This window comes from Panthera onca, chromosome X, assembly GCF_046562875.1.
Source record: "Panthera onca isolate mPanOnc1 chromosome X, mPanOnc1 haplotype 2, whole genome shotgun sequence".
NCBI lineage: Eukaryota > Metazoa > Chordata > Mammalia > Carnivora > Felidae > Panthera > Panthera onca.
In genome coordinates, this window is record NC_138357.1 from 68,896,917 (window position 1) to 68,918,817 (window position 21,901).

The window sequence follows — 21,901 nt, forward strand, 5'->3', positions numbered from 1 at the left end:
TCTGATTGGTACTTTTTTATATTTCTAATCTTTTTGTTAAAGTTCTCACTGTATTCATCCATTTTTCTCCTAAGTTTGATAAGTATCTTTATGAACATTGCTTTGAACTCTTTATTGGGTAGATTGTTTATCTCCATTTTCATTTAGCTCTTTTTCTGAGATTTTTCCTTGTTCTTTCATTTAGAACATATTTCTCTGTTTCCTCATTTTGTCTAACTCTCTATGTTTGTATCTATCTGTTAGGTAGTTCAACTACATCTCATGGTCTTTAAGGAATGAGCTTATATAGGAGATGTACTGTGAGTCCCAGAAGCACAATCTCCCTTGGTTCCCAGAGTCAGGTGTTCCAGGGTTGTCCCCTGTGTGGATTTGATGTGTCCTACTGCTGTGGTGGGTCCATGACTGCTGTGGGCACACTGATGGGTGGGAGTGACCCACAGTCTGTCTGGTTGCAAGGCCTGGTTGCAACTTCTGTGGATGCTTTGGTGGGCAGAGTTATCACCATGTTCACTGCAAGCAAGGCTCAGATGAGGTGCAGGATTGTGTGGGACTCTCACTGGTTCATATCAACTCATGTTAGCAGCCTAGAGGGAGAATTCCAAAATGTTGCCCACCAGCACCAAGATCTACATGGGAGAACAAGACAGCAAAGATGGCTGTCACCAGTCTCAATCCCTGAGGCAAGGCCCAGCTGCCTCCTGCTTTGGAGGTGCTCCAAGATTAGTAAGTGAGTCTCCTTCACCTATGCATGAGTCTATTTACTTTTTCATATGGTATTTTGGGGCTGGTTTCCAGGTTGAGTGAGCCTGCACATGAGCCTTTTAAGAGAATGTTTTCCTTTTCCTACAGCCAGAGTTTTCCTGAATGCCTTCCCTGTTGTTTTTCAAAGCCAGGTATCTCCTCCAGGGCTTGTCTCTCCTGTACGGGATATAAGGGTTGGGGTTACTAGAGAAAAATTTTTGCCGATTGGGGACATCTTAACCAAGGGTTCAAACATTGCAGTACTATTATTAGGACAAGCTGACATTATAATGTGCCTCCTGATGAGATACAACATAAAGTACACACTAGGACCTATGAAGTATTCTTGCCAAAAATGTTTATCCTAATCTATTTTCTATCTGAGAATTATCCCATGTAATAAAATACCACAATTTGTTTATCTGTTCCTCTATTAACAGTTAAACATTAACAGTTTCTAGTGTTTGATTGTTATGAATAAATATTCTTTTTTGGACATATCCTTTTTCTTTAATACAGTAGCATAATTTGGAAACCATAGCTTATTTCCTGATTTTTTCATTCTGCTCCTTTTATGGCTGAAGACTGAGCTTTGGTGGGTGAGGATTAAGTGTTAGTAGGTGGTACATTATGTTGTTCTTTACCTTATCCTGAATTATATTCAATGTAAAAGGTAGTGTAATGTGACTCACTTATAGATATATGTGGCTTGTGTGCCATGCTTCTAAGGCCTTCGTTCCCCTACAAGTTCCTGAATTTGTTCTGGTTATCCCTTAGGCAGACCCTAATCCTGGTTGTAGATTTCAAAGACCCGAAGGGTGATAGACTTTATTGTAAACCAGATCAAAAAGTGTGACAGCTATAAACTCATGGGGACTATGGCTACTTGTAAGATTGGGGTAACAGAAAAAGACAATGAAATAAATTATCACAAATCCAAAAGAGAAAATATAACAAAAAAAATAGTGTACTAAAAAAGGACTGTGGCAGTATTGCTTGGCCTTAAGAATCCACTTGGCACAGCAACAGCTTTAGGACTTTGGCAGCAGACAGAGAAACTACAGTATGTTTTAAATGAACACGGAACCACAGCCCAAGAGACCATTTTGACTTTAGAAATGTCATAAAGCAGGGGTGCCTGGGTGGCTAAGTCGGTTAGGCTTCCCACTTCAGTTCAGGTCATGATCTCATGGTTCGTGAGTTCGAGCCCCATGAGTTCGAGTCCCGTGAGCTTGAGCCCCGTGAGCTTGAGCCCCGTGAGCTTGAGCCCTGTGAGTTGGAGCCCCGTATTGGGTTCTGTACTGACAGCTCAGAGCCTGGAACATGTTTTGGATTCTGTCTCCCTCTCTCTCTACCCCTCCCCTGCTCATGCTCTGTCTCTCTCTGTCTCTCAAAAATAAATAAATGTTAATTTTTTTAATTTAAAGAAATGTCAGAAGGAAAACCAGAGGATTATCAAGAAATAAAGGTAGAGAAGGCTTAATATCTTAGAGGTCAAATTCAGCTTACATTAAAAGGAAAAGAAGAAGGAGCCCCCAAAGATGTCCCTAGGCCTAAAAACTGTTTTATATGAGACTAGGAAAAGAAGGATATATTTTCCGTTATTAAGCCAAGGAAGATAACTCAGATCTAAGAGATTCAACAGAAAAGGAAAAATACGAGAGTAAACTAGAATGACCTCCCATCACCCCACCCCCTCCTGCCAGGGAACCCAGATCCAGAAAACTATTTAGGTGCCCTCTGAAAACTGCAAAGTGTAATCAACAAGAGCAGATTACAATCTTTTTGATGACTGATTATAAAATATTCAGAAAAAATTCAAGAGAACAAGATCATGATGAGCAGTGTAGGATACTTCAAGAATTATTTAGTGTGTTTCAGGTGACACAGTACTTGTCATTGGAGAATCAGGAATGGCCTGGACCTGGAGGGAAGATGCTCATGGCACTTAGGGAGTTAGGATTCCAAGGAAAGGGGAGAAAATATTAAATCACCAAAGTAGGATCTCAATATATATGGGTCTGGTCTGCATTAGATAATTGAATGATGCGAAGATACCTCCTGGAAGAAATTCCCTTATTCTTCACAGGGATGTAAAAGTGGGTAAGGAGGTTTTATTTGACCAGCAGATACTTTCTGTAGACCTATAACTTTTTTTTTTTACAGTTTTCACCATGGGAGGGATCCCATAAGGCAAAACCTAAAGAAGTATGTTTGGAAAACAAAGAGAAAGGAAAAAGGACAAAAGACACTATGATCCAACAAATAGTATGACCTTACACATGCTAGAGAGGACACAGGAACTTAAGAAATAAATAAGGGAAAAACAGAAGGAAATTGAAGAACTGGAGGGAAAGCAAGGTTTCAGGAAAGAAGACATGGCTGAAGACATACTGGTGCTCACTGAGGGGCACAACTTTTGGGAGCATCAACAGCAGCTTCAGTTCAGGGATTTGTTGAGGGTGCTTTACTTGTTGAGTCATTTGTGAGGACAAGGGGTGAACCTTTTCTAAAAGGCAGGTTTTTGTAGTCATAAGGAACCTAGAGTGGACAGCAACAACAGCATCAACTGTGGCACAAAACAAAACCCTTAAGAGTGGTTGTTAAGCCAAGTGAGAATGGAAAAAAAAAAAAGATTACAACTGCCTCACCTCCACTCCCTCCCTCAAGGAGGACCTCGTAATATGATTGGCTCAGATCCTTTGAGCCATGTTTGCTAGTGTATTTGGGTTGGTCACTATGGGTTAAAAGATTATATACTGCAGATGGCTTTCTCTTTCGTGTTTTTCTGCCATTTGAGAAATTAAACCACTAAGCCAGAGTCTCCTGCATGACCAGCCATTTTGTTTTCTTGCCTCCTTCACTTGATATTTCAGGTACTTAATAGTTCTTACCAATTCAGTGGTCAATTACTAATAAGATTGGGGCTTGGCAGGAAAAGGTGAAGCCAATTTTGGACCTTCAGCCCAAGTTATATACTAAAAGCCAGCTTTTAATTTTTTTTTTAATTTTTAATTCCAGTAATCATAAAGTAGTGTTTTAATTCCTATCTATCCTTGTCCCTTACATGTATGACTCTTTTGTGGCTCTTATCATAGGAGAGGTAATGAGGTTAAGTCAAAATATGACTATTCCTGAGTCCCTGTCCATAACACCAAATTACTATGATCAAAAACCTTACCCCAGCTTTTAACAGTCAGGACTTGTGGGATCAGGGCTTACAGGACTAGCCATATCCATTAGGATATGATCAAGTAACAGACTATAAATGAGGCAAAATGTGGCTAGTCCCTGGAAACACTGTCACTGATAAACTATTTTCTGATTTCTAATTAAAACGTTCTGTAGAACCTATTTCATCCTTAGTGCATTCATTTTATGACCATTTAGTATCTACCTCGAAAAGTCCCCACATCAGTGAAATATCCCTGTGGAAATGAAGTTAGCTTCTTATTGCTAAGCTGATCAATAGGGGATGGAGGAACAGAGTTGATTTCTCAGTAATGAAATAGCCTCTCTTTGCTATGTCTACTGTTTCTTGTGTCCTCTTCCTGGGGATATGATAGGTGATTTATTTCTTTATATAGGCTTTCTGTATTCCCAAATATTCTATAATATCTCAAGAATCAGGAAATTAAAAAAAAAAAACAGAAAATCCTATAAATTGAAGGGATTTAATTAGGAGAGAGAAAAAGATCTTTACCCATAATTCCAGTCTGATCTTAGAAATCAAAGCCATAGCTCTTGAGGGAGAGTTGTCAATATTGAAATGCTATAATTAAGAATGATACCCATCATAATAAATGACAAATAATACACTATTTGCATATTTCACATTTTTAGATCACCGTATTCCTAAATTGTTTTTTTATTTTTTGTAAAACAGTCAGTTGCTATCTCAACTATCTCTGAAAGAAAAAACTAATTATTAGATTTTTATCTTAGTATCCCTCAGTCTTGGTTGCCCTTTCCACAGGTGATGGGATTTAAAAAAAAGTTATCTTCAATTATCCTGTGTGCTCCTAAGGCAAAACATGGTCGTTAAAAGGTTGATGAAAGATCCCAGATACTGGTAGGGTAGAAGGCCCTGATAATGTCAGGGTGTAAAATAGGAATAATATCTTCCCATAACAGAGCAAGACTAAGTCATACTCTAAAAAGAGTTTTGACATCCAGGAGTAAAAGTTGAATTTGTTATTATCTGTTCTTATGAACATGGAGCAGACTACATCTTTAGCTGATATCAGAAAAAACAATGCTTAATCTAAGTTTGGAGGTCCTCGTTAATGTGGATAAAGAATCTGTTAGCCTTCATTGCATCCCTAGAAGATAGAGTCTCTGGGTGTATTCAGAATTCTTACACTGAGCTTTTGTTTTTCACCAAGGAAAGATGAAGCAGCCCTCACTCTCATCATTGAAGGTAAGAAGATCTCTCTGGTTTGCATGAGGGCCTGTGATATGGTCTTCCCTGTTTTTTTTAATTAACTTAACCAAATTTTTATGTCTATAGTTCAATGAGCATTGAGAAATATATACATACATCCATGTAACTTTCACCCCAATCAAGAAATAGAATATTTCTATCACTCTAAAATATTCCTTCATGCTTCTTATCCAACTCCCAGCCCCAGGAAGCCACCAATCTGTTTTCAGTCATAATTGGTTAGTTTTTTCTTTTCTAGAATTCTGATAAGTGCAATCATGCAGTATTTACTGTTTTGTGTCTGGATTTTTAAACTAAGCATGATTGTTTCAGATTCATCCATGTGGTGTTGTTTTTTTTTCCATCCAAGTTGTTATATGTATCAATATTTGTGCTTTGTAAGAAAAGGTTTGTTAGAGTATTATTTATATACGATGAAATAGATTAACTGTGATACATTCATTTGTTGGAATACCGTACAACAATAAAAAGGAATGAACTAGGAAGAGAGAGGATTTGCCAAGTTCCTCACTCCACCATTCTGAAATTCTAACTCTTTCCATTTCATTATTTTATATTGCTGTATATTTCATTTTTGTATGTGTATGGTGTGAGGTAGAGGTCATGGTTTGCTTTTTCCCCATACAGATATCCAGTTGTCCAGCACTATTTATTGAAAACACTATCAGCTCTCCATTAAATTTCCTTTGTATTTTTGTGAAAAATCAAATGAAAAAAAAAACATTTGCAAATCACATATTTAATAAAGAATATGTAGATAACTTTTTAAACTCAACAGTGAGAAAACAAAGAACCCTATATTCTAATGTACAAGAGATTTAAATAGATACTTCACCAAAAAAGATATACAGTTGGCAAACACAAATGTAATGCCCCCGATTTCAAATCCGAGAGACCACCAAGGAGCTGATACCGATGCAAACGCACGAGGGTTTATTTGCAAGCTCAAGCTTGGGCCCAAGTATACCCAACACAGCGGAGCAGGGACTTGGATCCCTAGGATAAGAGGCGTAGCAGTTTTATAGGGGGCAGTGGCCAATGAGATTGTAACACACACAGAAAGTTGCAGTCATGTCAGTCCACACGCAGGTGGCCAATTGAATTACAATTTACCTTATAGTAACTGTTTGAACTAGCCTAGCACTCTGGTCAGAATTGGCGCACAAGTTTGGCGGCCAAAAGGCGGGGTTTAAGAATTGGCAAGCAAGTTTGGCGGGCAAAAGGCAGGGTTTACATTCTTTGGCAGTTAGGGGTTCCGCATTCCTATATGAGCCGGTTTCAAGTAAGGGTGTGCTCAGTGGCTTGACTAGGGTGGGGGAGTGTCTTAAGCAATAAGTAGGTCATGTGGGGGTTATACATGAGATGGTGGGTGTAGCACAAAATGGAGTTAGTCTTGTTCTGCTTGTCCAGGGGTAGGGGATTTTTGTTAAATACCTTGGGTCCCACACAAGAAAAGATGTTCTACATTACAAGCCATTAGTAAAATCTAAATTAAGACCACAGAGGGGCACCTAGGTGGCTTAGATGGCTAAGTGTCCAACTCTTGATTTTGGCTCCAGTCATGATGTCACAGTTTGTGAGTTTGAGCCCCACATCGGGCTCTGGGCTGACAGTGCATGGAGCCTGCTTGGTATTCTGTCTCCCTCTCTCTCTCTGCCCCTCCCCGGCTTATTCTGTCTATCTCTGTCAAAATAAATAAAAATAAACTTAAAAATGATTACATAAAATGTACAAATGACTATAAGGCACATGTAAACATTAATCAGTTATCAGAGATACAAATAAAATTCACTACATATATACCAGGTGGCTAAAATAAAAAAAAATATATTTATAATGTTGAATGCTGGTAAGAATGCAGAGAATATTGATAAATGTTAAATGCTGGTGAGGATGCATCAACTTAACATCTCTCCTATATTGGTGATGGGAATGTAAAATGGTACAGCCACTTTGGAAAATATTCTGAAAGTTTTGTAAAGTATTAAACAGAGATTACTTCCAGAATGGAAGCATGAAATTTTACATGATCCCTCTTCTCAGCAAAACAACCATAACTGGTGAAAATTACTTAAAAAAACCAACCATTTAAAGTCTCTGGAAATTTTTCTAAGGGTATAGCAAATGAAGAGAGATTTATTCGAGAAAACTTACTAAATCTTGGTAAAAGCAGTGAGAATCTAAGCTCAGTGACATAAGCTCCATTGTGGGCAAGTAAATCCAAGAATATGGGTTTTCTTCCCAAGAGGGGAAGGTAACTAGCATTTCTCATTTCCCCCATATTCATATTGCAGCTCTATTACAACCAAACATGGTTGAGAGGATGGGGCTTCTTTCCCGCAACAAGACTTAACTAATAGTAGAAGCTCTAACCTAGGTGTGGCAGGCCAAAAACACTTGTCCCCTATCACCCTCACCCCAGCTGACTTATAGGATATTTTCCAAAGCAAGAGAGGCAAGGCACTCTCTACTTATAAAGCAAGTGTGCCACTCTGATACAGGCCACTGTTCCCAACCTTAGCTCTGGGGCAGTGACACAGAGAATTTGTTCAAGGAAAGCCATAAGAATAGCGAACTCTGAAACTCTCCCAAAGGGAACTGCCTTTATTTGGAACACAGTGTGGTTAAGTTCAAGCCAACGGGTGCTCTTGAAACACTTGAGATTTTTGTAGTAAGCAACTAAGAGGCTAGCAGCTTCATAAGAACATACTAAACTAACTATAGGCCAATTTATTAGAGAGACTGAGGGAAAGTGACAGCTAAGAAAAGCCCTCTTGGAGTCAGAGCAAAACTCAAAAGCTGGCCTCAAAAACTACCTCTGCAAAGGGGTCCAAGTTTAATTGGATCAGACTGAAGAGCAATTTATGCCACAGGGCATTGTTGAAAAGAGTAGAGCAATTAGCCAGCAATTATGGTGCCTAACAGTTCTCAGTGCTACCAACAAAGACAGACAGCTTAACAGAGAAATCAGGGAAAGAGACAAAAAGAGCTCTTCAAAAACCACTGTCATTTCAGAGTGAATGCTTACATGCCTAAAACTGTGCCTTCTGAGGAATGACATGAGGTCTGCACATTACAGGGGAAATAGACTTTACTAAAATATAGTGCATTTATATCACTAAACAAACAAAAAAAAAAAACAGACAAAAAATACTAACAATAAACCCTGGGAGATGGAGGATCAGTAGAGTTGCTATACTATCTAAAATATCCAGCTTAAAATATAATTATATATTATAAATTTAAAAAGCAGGCAAGTTTAACTTATACACAAGAAAAGAAGCAGAAACCAAAACTGCCAGTGAGAGGGGCTTGGTGTTAGATTTGGGACACAAAGATTGCAGATTTACTATTATTTATTGTCAAATTTGTTTCTATACAACACCCAGTGCTCATCCCAACAGGTGCCCTCCTTAATACCCAACACCCACCCTCCCCTCCTTCCCACCCCCCATCAACCCTCAGATTGTTCTCAGTTTTTAAGAGTCTCTTATGTTTTGGCTCCCTCCCTAGCCTTTTTTTTTCCTTCCCCTCCCCCATGGGTTTCTGTTAAGTTTCTCAGGATCCACATAAGAATGAAAACATGGTATCTGTCTTTCTCTGTATGAGTTATTTCACTTAGCATAACACTCTCCAGTTCCATCCATGTTGCTACAAAAGGCCATATTTCATTCTTTCTCATTGCAAAGTAGTATTCCATTGTGTATATAAACCACAATTTCTTTATCCATTCATCAGTTGATGGACATTTAGGCTCTTTCTATTTAGGCTATTGTTGAAAGTGCTGCCATAAACATTGGGGTACAAGTGCCCCTATGCATCAGCACTCCTATATCCATTGGGTAAATTCCTAGCAGTGCTATTGCTGGGTCATAGGGTAGGTCTATTTTTAATTTTTTGAGGAATCTCCACACTGTTTTCCAGAGTGGCAGCACCAGTTTGCATCCCCACCAACAGTGCAAGAGGGTTCCTGTTTCTCCACATCCTCTCCAGCATCTATAGTCTCCTGATTTGTTCATTTTAGCCACTCTGACTGGCGTGAAGTGGTATCTGAGTGTGGTTGCAGATTTACTATTACAATAAATATGTTCCAAGAACTAGAGGAATTAGTATCCAAAATATATAAAGAACTTATAAAACTCGACACCCAAAAACTGAATAATCCAATTTAAAAATGGGCAGAGGACATGAATAAATATTTTTTCCAAAGAAGACATCCAGATGGCCAACAGACACAGGAAAAGATGTGCAATATCACTCATCATCAGGGAAATACAAATCAAAACTATAATGAGATATCACCTCACACCTGTCAGAATGGCTAAAATGTACAACACAAGAAACAACAGGTGTTTGTGAGGATGCAGAGAAAGGGGAACCCTTCTGCACTGTTGGTAGGAATGTAAACTTGTGTGTAGCCACTATGGAAAACAGTATGGAGAACAGTATGGAGGTTCCTCGAAAAGTTAAAAATAGAACTACCCTATGATCCAGTAATTGCACTAATAGGTATGTGCCCAAAGAATACAAAAATACTAATTTGAAGGAATACATGTGCCCTGATGTTTATGCAGCATTATCAACAATAGCCAAATTATGGAAAGATCCCAAATATCCATGGATTGCTATATAGATAAAGATGTGTGTGTGTATATGTACATATATACATACATACATATATACATACATATACATACATGCATATATATGTATGTATATGTGTGTGTATGTATATATATATATATATATATATATATGTGTGTGTGTGTGTGTGTGTTACATACAGTGAAATATTACACAGCCATCAAAAGAATGAAACCTTGCCATTTGCAATGACATGGCTGGAGTTAGAAGAGTATTATGCTAAGTGAAATAAGTCAGTCAAAGAAAGACAAATATCATATGATTTCACTCATATGTGGAATTTAAGAAACAAAACAAATGAGCAAAGAGACAAAAAAAGAGATAGATGCAAATCAAGAAACAGACTCTTAAATATAGAGAGCAAACAGAGGGTTACAGCAAGGGAGGTGTGTGGGAGGATGAGCAAAATAGGTGATGGGGATTAAGGAGTGCACTTGTGATGAGCACCAGGTGCTGTATAGAAGTGTTGAATCACTAAATTGTACACCTAAAATTGATATTACCCTGTATGTGAACTAACTGGACTTCAAATAAAATTTTTTTTAAAAAGCTAGACAAAACCTCGCTTAATGAATTAAAGGAAAGAATGATGACAATGTCTCAATAAAAAGAAAAATCAATACAAAGAGAAATCATTTTTAAAAATCAAAATTCTGGATTTTAAAAGTACAATAATAAAAATGAAAAATTCACTAGAGAGGCTCTAGTAGATTTGAAACAGAATATATTTAACTGGCAGAGGAAAGAATTTGTGAACTTGAAGATAGATTAATAGAGATTATGCAATCTTAAGAATAAAGAGAGAAAAGAATACAGAAATGTAAATACAGCTTCAGGGACGTGTACAACAACATTAAGTGTGCCAACATATGAATGAGAGAGAAAAGCAGCATAAAAAATACTCAAAAATAATGGAGAACAGAGGGATGATATATTCAAAATGCTGAAAGAAAAAAAATCCTGTCAATCAAAAATTGTATATCCAGCAAATCTATCTTGTAAGAATGAGGCAAAATGAAGACATTTCCAAATAAGCAGAAACAAAGAATAAGTAGTTAGCAGATCTGCTGTACAAGAAATATTAAAGGAAGATCTTCAGGTTGGCAGCAAGTGACCTCAGACAAAACTAACTGGTCTAAAATCTCCTGTGAATATATATACAGATATCCTCAACCAAAAACTAGCAATCTGAATCCAGCAATATATAGAAAGGGTTATATACCACAACCAAACAGGATTTAGCCCAAGAATGCAAGTTTGTTTTATTTACTTTTAAATAATTTACATTTATTTATTTTTGAGAGACAGAGAGAGAGCACAAGTGGGGGAGGGGTAGAGAGAGAATGAGATACAGAATTCGAAGCAGGCTCCAGGCTCTGAGCTGTCAGCACAGAACCTGATGCAGGGCTTGAACTCACAAACCATGAGATCTTGACCTGAGCTGAAGTTGGATGCTTAACTGACCGACCCACCCAGGTGCCCCAAGTTTGTTTTAAATATAAAAATTAGTTGGGGCACCTGGGTGTTTTGGTCAGTTGAGTATCTGACTCTTGATTTCAGCTCAGGTTATGATCCCAGGGTTGTTGGATTGAACCCCACACTGGGCTCTGTGATGAGTGTGGACCCTACTTGAGATTCATTCTCTCTCTCTCTCCCTCTCTCTCTCTCTCTCTGTCTCTCTCTCTCTCTCTCCCTCTGCCCCTCTCCACCACTCATGCTCTCTCTAAAAAAAATTGAAAATTATATATAAAAATTAGTCAATGTAATACACCATATTAATATATTAATTTATTAATAGAAAAAGGACAAAAACTACATGATCCATTCAAGGGATGTTGAAGGGTGCCCGGGTGGCTCAGTCGGTTGGGCATCTGACTTCGGCTCAGGTCATGACAGCTCAGAGCCTGGAGCTCAGGTCTATGCTGACAGCTTAGAGCCTGGAGCCTGCTTTGGATACTGTGCCTCCCTCTCTGCCCCTCCCCCGCTCGTTCCCTCTCTCTCTCTCTCTCTCTCTCTCTCTCTCTCTCTCTCAGAAATAAATTAACATTAAAAATTTTAAAAAGAGAGATGTTGAAAAGCATTTGACAAAATCTAATACCCTTTCATGATAAAAACACTCAACTCATTAAAAATGGAAGGGAGATTCCTCAGTATGATAGAGAATATCTACAAAAAAACCCCATAAGTATCATCATATGTAATAGTGAAAAAATGAAAGCTGTCCTCCTAAGGTCAAGAACAAGACAAGGATGTCCCTCTCATCACCTCTATACAGCACTACAAAGTTCTATCCAGGGCTATTTGGCAAGAAAATGAAATAAAAGACACGTAGATTTAAAAGGAAGAAGTAAAACTAATCCTGTTTGCAAATGACGCAATTTGTATATAGTAAATACTAAAGAATTTTCAAAAAACTACTAGAGCTAATAAATGTGTTTAGCAGCATTATAGGATTCAAGATTAATATACAAAAACCATTGTACTTGTCTACATATAAAACAAACAATCTGAAAATGAAATTAAGAAAATTCCTGTTACAATAGTATTAAAATGAATAAAATACTTAGGAATAAATTTATACAAAAAATGCAAGATTTATATAATGAAAACTACAAAATGTTGTGGAAAGAAATTAAAGAAGATCTAAATGTAGAAAGATGTCCAATGTTCCTGGATGAAAACACTTAAAAATATTAAGATGGCAATGCTTCCCAAGTTGAACTACATATTCAACACAATCCCCATCAAAATCCCAGACTGTTTCTTTGCAGAAATTTACAGCTTGATCCTAAAATGCATGTAGATAGTCAAGAGATTCAGAACACCCAAATTAATCTTGAAAAAAAGAACAAAACAGAAAGACTCACACTTCCTAATTTCAAAACTTGCTACAAAGCTACAGTAGTGTAATCAAGATAGTGTGGTCCTAGCATACAGGTAAACATATAGATCAATGGCATAGAATTGAATATCCACATAAAAACCTTCAAATTTATGGTCAGTTGATTTTTGACAAGAGGAGCAGTAGAATTCAATGGGGAAAATATGTCTTTTTAACAAATAAACTGGGACCATTAGATGTCCACATGCAAAAGAATAAAGTTACATCCTTTCCTCAGATCATACACAGAATAAACGCAAAATGTATGAAATACCTAGATTTAAGAACTAAAATCATAAAGCCCTTAGAAGAAAATATAGAAGTAAATCTTTATGGCCTTGAGTTTGACAAAAGTTTCTTAGGTATGATACCAAAAACACAGACAACAAAAGACAGAATAGATAAGTGGCACTTCAAAATGAAAAAGTTTTGTGCTTCAGGGATGCCTGGGTGGCTCAGTCAGTTGAGCAGCTGACTGTGGCTCAGGTCATGATCTCACGGTTCCCGAATTCAAGCCCCATATCAGTCTCTCTGCTGTCAGCACAGAGCCTGCTTCAGAACCTCTGCCCCCCTCCTCTACCCACCCCTGCTTGGGCTCTCTTCTCCCTCTGAAAAATAAATAAACATTTTTAAAAAACTTGTGCTTCCAAGGACACTTTTTAGAATATGAAAAAACAACCCAGGTAATGGGATAAAATATTTGCAAATCATATATCTGATGAGGAGCTGTACCCAGAATGTATAAAGGAACTCATAAATCAACAATAAAATGATAAGTAACTCAGTTAAAAAACAGGAAAATAATCTGAATAGATATTTCCTCAAAGAATATAAATACCTAATAAGCATGTGAAAAGATGTTCAACATCTTAGTTTTCAGGGAACTGCTAATGAAAACCACAAAGATACCACTTCCTACTGGAATGACTGTAATAAAAAAGATGAACAATTACATGTGTTGGTGAGGATGTATAGAAATGTGAAACCTCAGGGGTGCCTGGGTGGCTCAGTTGGTTAAGCATCTGACTTCAGCTCAGGTCATGATCTCACGGTCTGTGGGTTCGAGGCCCACGTCAGACTCTGTGCTGACAGCTCAGAGCCTGCTTCAGAGTCTGTGTGTCTCTCTCTCTGCCCTTCCCCTGCTCACGCTCTATCTCTGTCTCTGTCTCTCTCTCTCTCAAAAATAAATAAACATTTAAAAAATTTTTAATAAAAAAAAGAAATGTGAAACTTCACAACATTGCTGGTGGGAATGTAAAATGATGTGGCCACTTGGAAAAACAAGTTGTTAGTTCCTCAAAAAGTAAAACATAGAAGTACCATATGACCCAGCAATTCCAAGAGAAACTAAAACATATGCCTACACAAAAATCTGTAGACAATGTATCTGGCAGCATTATTGACAACTGCGAAAAAAGTGAAAACAAGTAAATTGTCTATCAGTTGATGCATGGATATAAAATATGTAGTATCGCTATACCATAGACTATTGTTCAGCCATAAAAATGAATAAAGTGCTGATATACACTACAAAATGGATGGACCTCCAAAACATTATGCTAAGTGAGAGAATTCAGTCACAAAAGACCACATTTGATTCCACTTATATTAAATGAAAGAGCAAATCCATGAAGACAGAAAGCAGATTAATGATTGCCTTGGGCCGGTGAAAGAGAATGGTGAACAAGTAGGATGGAACATGCTAATTAGTATGGTGTTTCTTATTAGGGTGAAGGAAAATGTTCTAAAATTAGTGTTGATGGCTCTACAATTTTGTGAATATACTAAAAACTAGTGAATATTTTAAAAGGGATTATTTTAGGGTATGTGAATTGTATTTTAAGCTGTTATAAACACCCATACACAATGAGATATCAATTATGGTAGGCTAAATAATGCACCCTGCCCCCAAGATGCCTACTTTCTAAACCTTGAAACTTGAGAATATATTACCTTACCTTGTAAAAGGGGCTTTTCAAATGTGATCAAGTTAAGGACCTTGAGTTCAGGAGATGATCCTGGATTATTTGTAAGGGTTCAACATAATCACCATGCTCTTTTAAAGAGAGATGCTTAAGTATTGGAGTTGAAAAAAAAATATGTGACAACAGAAGCAAAAGATGTGCTTTGAAGATGGAGGAAGAAGAGGCTATGCATGACTCAAGGAATGTAAGTGGCCTCCAGAAGATGGAAAAAGCAAGGGAATGGAGTTCCCTTGCAGCCTCCAGAAGGAATACAATCTTGCTGACACATTGATTTTAGTCCCATAAGACTCATTTCAACCTTCTGACTTCCAAAACTATAAGATAATAAATTTGTGTTGTTTCGATCTATTAAATTCATGGTAATTTGTACAGCATCAATACAAAACTAATATACCATCTCACATCCAATAGATAAGTAAATGGCCAGACAAAATTGTTAACCATACTAAATGTTGGTGAGAATGTGGAACAACTAGAAATTTCATATGTTTCTGATGGGGATGTAAACTGGTATAATCACTTTGGAAACAGTGGTAATTTCTTATAAAACATAAAACACATCTACCATATGATCCAGCCATTTCACTCCTACGTGTTTTACCTAACAGAACTGAAAACATAATTCCATACAAAGAATATACATGAATATTCATAGCAGTGTTATTAACAACAGCTAAAAATTAAAGACAACCCAAATGTCCATTAACAGATATGTGGGTAAACAAAATGTGCTATATCTATACAATGGCATACTATTTAGGAATGAAAAGGGAAGGGGGGTTCCGGAAGATGGCGGCGTAGGAGGACGCGGGGCTCACAGCGCGTCCTGCCGATCACTTAGATTCCACCTACACCTGCCTAAAGAACCCAGAAAACCGCCAGAGGATTAGCAGAAGGGAGTCTCCGGAGTCAAGCGCAGACTAGAGGCCCACGGAAGAGGGTAGGAAGGGCGGCGAGGCGGTGCGCGCTCCACGGACTGGCGGGAGGGAGCCGGGGCGGAGGGGCGGCTCGCCGGCCAAGCAGAGCCCCCGAGTCTGGCTGGCAAAAGCGGAGGGGCCTGACGGACTGTGTTCCGACAGCAAGCGTGACTTAGCGTCTGGGAGGTCATAAGTTAACAGCTCTGCTCGGAAAGCGGGAAGGCTGGAGGACAAAGGGAGGGAGAGCTGCTGAGCCCCCGGACGGCAGAGCTCAGCTTGGCGGGGAACAAAGGCGCCAGCGCCATCTCCCCCGCCCATCCCCCAGCCAAAATCCCAAAGGGAACCAGTTCCTGCCAGGGAACTTGCTCGCTCCGCGCAAACACCCAACTCTGTGCTTCTGCGGAGCCAAACCTCCGGCAGCAGATCTGACTCCCTCCCGCTGCCACAGGGCTCCTCCTGAAGTGGATCACCTAAGGAGAAGCGAGCTAAGCCTGCCCCTCCACCCCCCGTGCACCTTGCCTACCCACCCCAGCTAATACACCAGATCCCCAGCAACACAAGCCTGGCAGTGTGCAAGTAGCCCAGACGGGACACGCCACCCCACAGTGAATCCCGCCCCTAGGAGAGGGGAAGAGAAGGCACACACCAGTCTGACTGTGGCCCCAGCAGTGGGCTGGGGGCAGACATCGGGTCGGACTGCAGCCCCGCCCACTAACTCCAGTTATACACCACAGCACAGGGGAAGTGCACTGCAGGTCCTCACCACGCAAGGGACTCTCCAAAATGACCAAACGGAAGAATTCCCCTCAGAAGAATCTCCAGGAAATAACAACAGCTAATGAACTGATCAAAAAGGATTTAAATAATATAACAGAAAGTGAATTTAGAATAATAGTCATAAAATTAATCGCTGGGCTTGAAAACAGTATACAGGACAGCAGAGAATCTCTTGCCACAAAGATCTAGGGACTAAGGAACAGTCACGAGGAGTTGAAAAACGCTTTAAACGAAATGCAAAACAAAATGGAATGCACGATGGCTCGGCTTGAAGAGGCAGAGGAGAGAATAGGTGAACTAGAAGATAAAGTTATGGAGAAAGAGGAAGCTGAAAGAAAGAGAGATAAAAAATCCAGGAGTATGAGGGGAAAATTAGAGAACTAAGTGATACACTAAAAAAAAATAATATACGCATAATTGGTATCCCAGAGGAGGAAGAGAGAGGGAAAGATGCTGAAGGGGTTCTTGAACAAATTATAGCTGAGAACTTCCCTGAACTGGGGAAGGAAAAAGGCATTGAAATCCAAGAGGCACAGAGAACTCCCTTCAGACGTAACTTGAATCGATCTTCTGCACGACATATCATAGTGAAACTGGCAAAATACAAGGATAAAGAGAAAATTCTGAAAGCAGCAAGGGATAAACGTGCCCTCACATATAAAGGGAGACCTATAAGACTCGTGACTGATCTCTCCTTTGAAACTTGGCAGGCCAGAAAGGCTTGGCACGATATCTACAGTGTGCTAAACAGAAAAAATATGCAGCCGAGAATCCTTTATCCAGCAAGTCTGTCATTTAGAATAGAAGGAGAGATAAAGGTCTTCCCAAACAAACAAAAACTGAAGCAATTTGTCACCACGAAACCAGCCCTACAAGAGATCCTAAGGGGGATCCTGTGAGACAAAGTACCAGAGACATCACTACAAGCATAAAACATACAGACATCACAATGACTCTAAACCCATATCTTTCTATAATAACACTGAATGTAAATGGATTAAATGCGCCAACTAAAAGACATAGGGTATCAGAATGGATAAAAAAACAAGACCCATCTATTTGCTGTCTACAAGAGACTCATTTTAGATCTGAGGACACCTTTAGATTGAGAGTGAGGGGATGGAGAACTATTTATCATGCTCCTGGAAGCCAAAAGAAAGCTGGAGTAGCCATACTTATATCAGACAAACTAGACTTTAAATTAAAGGCTGTAACAAGAGATGAAGAAGGGCATTATATAATAATCACAGGGTCTATCCACCAGGAAGAGCTAACTATTATAAATGTCTATGCGCCAAATACCAGAGCCCCCAGATATATAAAACAATTACTCATAAACATAAGCAACCTTATTGATAAGAATGTGGTCATTGCAGGGGACTTTAACACCCCACTTACAGAAATGGATAGATCATCTAGACACATGGTCAATAAAGAAACAAGGGCCCTGAATGATACATTGGATCAGATGGACTTGACAGATATATTTAGAACTCTGCATCCCAAAGCAACAGAATATACTTTCTTCTCGAGTGCACATGGAACATTCTCCAAGAAGATCATATACTGGGTCACAAAACAGCCCTTCATAAGTTTACAAGAATTGAAATTATACCATGCATACTTTCAGACCACAATGCTATGAAGCTTGAAATCAACTACAGGAAAAAGTCTGGAAAACCTCCAAAAGCATGGAGGTTAAAGAACACCCTACTAACGAATGAGTGGGTCAACCAGGCAATTAGAGAAGAAATTAAAATATACATGGAAACAAACGAAAATGAAAATACAACAATCCAAACGCTTTGGGATGCAGCGAAGGCAGTCCTGAGAGGAAAATACATTGCAATCCAGGCCTATCTCAAGAAACAAGAAAAATCCCAAATACAAAATCTAACAGCACACCTAAAGGAAATAGAAGCAGAACAGCAAAGGCAGCCTAAACCCAGCAGAAGAAGAGAAATAATAAAGATCAGAGCAGAAATAAACAATATAGAATCTAAAAAAACTGTAGAGCAGATCAACGAAACCAAGAGTTGGTTCTTTGAAAAAATAAACAAAATTGACAAACCTCTAGCCAGGCTTCTCAAAAAGAAAAGGGAGATGACCCAAATAGATAAAATCATGAATGAAAATGGAATGATTACAACCAATCCCTCAGAGATACAAACAATTATCAGGGAATACTATGAAAAATTATATGCCAGCAAATTGGACAACCTGGAAGAAATGGACAAATTCCTAAACACCCACACTCTTCCAAAACTCAATCAGGAGGAAATAGAAAGCTTGAACAGACCCATAACCAGCGAAGAAATTGAATCGGTTATCAAAAATCTCCCAACAAATAAGAGTCCAGGACCAGATGGCTTCCCAGGGGAGTTCTACCAGACATTTAAAGCAGAGATAATACCTATCCTTCTCAAGCTATTCCAAGAAATAGAAAGGGAAGGACAACTTCCAGACTCATTCTATGAAGCCAGTATTCCTTTGATTCCTAAACCAGACAGAGACCCAGTAAAAAAAGAGAACTACAGGCCAATATCTCTGATGAATATGGATGCAAAAATTCTTAATAAGATACTAGCAAATCGAATTCAACAGCATATAAAAAGAATTATTCACCATGATCAAGTGGGATTCATTCCTGGGATGCAGGGCTGGTTCAACATTCGCAAATCGATCAACGTGATACATCACATTAACAAAAAAAAAGAGAAGAACCATATGATCCTGTCAATCGATGCAGAAAAGGCCTTTGACAAAATCCAGCACCCTTTCTTAATAAAAACCCTTGAGAAAGTCGGGATAGAAGGAACATACTTAAAGATCATAAAGGCCATTTATGAAAAGCCCACAGCTAACATCATCCTCAACGGGGAAAAACTGAGAGCTTTTTCCCTGAGATCAGGAACACGACAGGGATGCCCACTGTAACCGCTGTTGTTTAATATAGTGCTGGAAGTTCTAGCATCAGCAATCAGACAACAAAAGGAAATCAAAGGCATCAAAATTGGCAAAGATGAAGTCAAGCTTTCGCTTTTTGCAGATGACATGATATTATACATGGAAAATCCGATAGACTCCACCAAAAGTCTGCTAGAACTGATACATGAATTCAGCAAAGTTTCAGGATACAAAATCAATGTGCAGAAATCAGTTGCATTCTTATACACTAACAATGAAGCAACAGAAAGACAAATGAAGAAACTGATCCCATTCACAATTGCACCAAGAAGCATAAAATACCTAGGAATAAATCTAACCAAAGATGTCAAAGATCTGTATGCTGAAAACTATAGAAAGCTTATGCAGGTAATTGAAGAAGATATAAAGAAATGGAAAGACATTCCCTGCTCATGGATTGGAAGAATAAATAGTGTCAAAATGTCAATACTACCCAAAGCTATCTACACATTCAATGCAATCCCAATCAAAATTGCACCAGCATTCTTCTCGAAACTAGAACAAGCAATCCTAAAATTCATATGGAACCACAAAAGGCCCCGAATAGCCAAAGTAATTTTGAAGAAGAAGACCAAAGCAGGAGGCATCACAATCCCAGACTTTAGCCTCTACTACAAAGCTGTCATCATCAAGTCAGCATGGTATTGGCATAAAAACAGACACATAGACCAAAGGAATAGAATAGAAACCCCAGAACTAGACCCACAAACGTATGGCCAACTCATCTTTGACAAAGCAGGAAAGAACATCCAATGGAAAAAAGACAGTCTCTTTCACAAATGGTGCTGGGAGAACTGGACAGCAACATGCAGAAGGTTGAAACTAGACCACTTTCTCACACCATTCACAAAAATAAACTCAAAATGGATAAAGGACCTGAATGTGAGACAGGAAACCATCAAAACCTTAGAGGAGAAAGCAGGAAAAGACCTCTCTGACCTCAGCCGTAGCAATCTCTTCCTCGGCACATCCCCAAAGGCAAGGGAATTAAAAGCAAAAGTGAATTACTGGGACCTTATGAAGATAAAAAGCTTCTGCACAGCAAAGGAAACAACCAACAAAACTAAAAGGCAACCAACGGAATGGGAAAAGATATTTGCAAATGACACATCGGACAAAGGGCTAGTATCCAAAATCTATAAAGAGCTCATCAAACTCCACACCCGAAAAACAAATAACCCAGTGAAGAAATGGGCAGAAAACATGAATAGACACTTCTCTAAAGAAGACATCCGGATGGCCAACAGGCACATGAAAAGATGTTCAACGTCGCTCCTTATCAGGGAAATACAAATCAAAACCACACTCAGATACCACCTCACGCCAGTCAGAGTGGCCAAAATGAAGAAATCAGGAGACTATAGATGCTGGAGAGGATGTGGAGAAACAGGAACCCTCTTGCACTGTTAGTGGGAATGCAAATTGGTGCAGCCGCTCTGGAAAGCAGTGTGGAGGTTCCTCAGAAAATTAAAAATAGACCTACCCTATGACCCAGCAATAGCACTGCTAGGAATTTATCCAAGGGATACAGGAGTACTGATGCATAGGGGCACCTGTACCCCAATGTTTATAGCGGCACTCTCAACAATAGCCAAATTATGGAAAGAGCCTAAATGTCCATCAACTGATGAATGGATAAAGAAATTGTGGTTTATATACACAATGGAATACTACGTGGCAATGAGAAAAAATGAAATATGGCCTTTTGTAGCAACATGGATGGAACTGGAGAGTGTGATGCTAAGTGAAATAAGCCATACAGAGAAAGACAGATACCATATGGTTTCACTCTTATGTGGATCCTGAGAAACATAACAGAAACCCATGGGGGAGGGGAAGGAAAAAAAAAAAAAAAGAGGTTAGAGTGGGAGAGAGCCAAAGCATAAGAGACTGTTAAAAACTGAGAACAAACTGAGGGTTGATGGGGGGTGGGAGGGAGGGCAGGGTGGGAGGGAGGGCAGGGTGGGTGATGGGTATTGAGGAGGGCACCTTTTGGGATGAGCACTGGGTGTTGTATGGAAACCAATTTGACAGTAAATTTCATATATTAAAAAATAAAAAAAATAAAAAAAATAAAAAAAAATATTCACAATGAAAACTAAAAAAAAAAAATAATAAAATAAAAGCTTTAAAATCCTTAGGTAAATGTACAAAAAAAAAAAGGAATGAAAAGGAACAAACTATTTATAAACACTACCACATGGATAAATCTCAGAATAATTCTGCTAAGTAAACAAGCCAGGAAAAAGTGGCACTTGGTGTTTGATTACATAAAACTCTCAAAGAAAGAGAAATGCCATATGATTTCACTCATATGTTGAATTTAAGAAACAAAACAAATGAACAAACAAGGAAAAAAAGACAAAAAAACACCCCAGACTCTTAAATGCAGAGAACAATCTGGTGGTTTCCAGAGGGGAGGTAGGTGGGTAGAGGGGCAAAATAAAGGGGATCAAGAGTACACTTATCTTGATGAGCACTGGATGATGTATGGAATTGTTAGATCATTATACTGTATACCTGAAACTAATAGACCACTGTATGT

The 21,901-nt window shown here is 38.7% G+C and overlaps 1 long non-coding RNA gene across 1 annotated transcript in view; it reads right to left on the reverse strand.

Moving 5' to 3' along the window:
• Positions 1 to 753: 753 nt before the first annotated feature.
• LOC145714032 (uncharacterized) overlaps positions 754 to 21,901 on the reverse strand; it is a 40,611-nt gene continuing 19,463 nt past the window's right edge. The window contains exon 3 of the long non-coding RNA XR_014136773.1: positions 754 to 918. This is a non-coding gene — a long non-coding RNA (uncharacterized LOC145714032). The remainder of the gene's footprint in view (positions 919 to 21,901) is intronic.